We start from the raw sequence: 1,493 nt of genomic DNA on the forward strand, positions 1-1,493 counted from the left end.
CTCATAATTTCACATATCATAAAATATATTTTTAATCTTTATGATATTGAGTGCTCTTTTTCTGGCATATATATATATATATATATGCGGACTGAGATAATTTATGCTGATACGTTGATGTACATATGAATCTCTACTTAGATATATAGATATGACAATGTGTTTAAATGTGTGTGTGTGTGTGTGTGTGTGTGAGTGCTATTTTGGAGTTTCTGTTGAGTCATCAATAACCGATGATGTTCAGTGTGATGATGATGATGATGATGATAAAGATGGTGGTGTTGGTGGTGATGGTGTTAGTTAGGAAATAAATTATCTTTAGCATTACCTTTCATATGGTTTCACCAAATGTCTTGCCCTCGCCTTTCTAAACACAAACACACATCTATGCACAGACATACATACATACATTCACACATGTATCCATACACACACACATATATATATATATATATATATATATATATATATATATATATATATATATATATATATATATATATATATTAGTTGTTGTGAGCTAAAACCAAGAGATAGATATCTGTAGTACAGCATAGTATATATATATATACACACACACATACACACATACACACGTATATAAACACAGACATATATAAATGTCATTGGTTTAAAACTTTGCTAAACGAAGCAATGAATGGATTCTTTTTTTTCTTTTTTTTCTTTTTACACATTTGATTTATATTTATCTTGTCTTGTATCGATCCTTTCCTCCTCCATTCCTCCCCACTTTTTATTCTTTACCATTCTCTCTCTCTTTCTCGTTCCACCTCACTTTTCTTTCTTTTTGCTATCATCTTCTCTAGAGCAGAAGAAAGTGTTAAATAAAAAGCCTTAAGCCTTTTCAGAATTTTCTGTTTTCCAACTGTTTCCATAAATAAATATTAGCTCTATTCTGAGAACTTCCAACCATTTATTCATCAACCCATCCACATTCCTACCAGGAACTTCGCCACTCCTCTCTATAAATATATAAATATAGAAAAAGGAAAGAAACAAAACGAGAAACATATTGGAAAAGAGAGAACTAGATACAACTACATATCTACATTTCTGAGATGACTTATTATTGATGAAATAAAGTCCTGTAGTTATGTATCATGGGTAGTTAATAGTGTTGAAAACTTGAAGTATAAACTCAGAGTTCAATTCCAGCTTTGGGATATCTTTTCTTTTGTCTTGCACTTGTTTCAGTCATTAGACTGTGGCCATACTGGGGCACCACCTTGAAGAATTTTAGTCAGCTGAATCAATCCCTGGGTTTATTTTTTTAAAGTCTGGTATTTATTCTGTGAATCGTTGGCGATTTTTTTCCTCCGCTTTCCTTTTCTATTGGACATTCCTGTTTCTGAAGAAGAGCCTTGCTCGAAACATTAAACCATCTTTCTTTCCTTCCCCGAGCATCTGCTAATACTTTACATGTACCACATCCTCACATTGTTTTTCTTGGGTGTTCGTTCTTCATTTTTTTT

The sequence above is a fragment of the Octopus bimaculoides genome, chromosome 14 (genome assembly GCF_001194135.2).
Source record: "Octopus bimaculoides isolate UCB-OBI-ISO-001 chromosome 14, ASM119413v2, whole genome shotgun sequence".
NCBI lineage: Eukaryota > Metazoa > Mollusca > Cephalopoda > Octopoda > Octopodidae > Octopus > Octopus bimaculoides.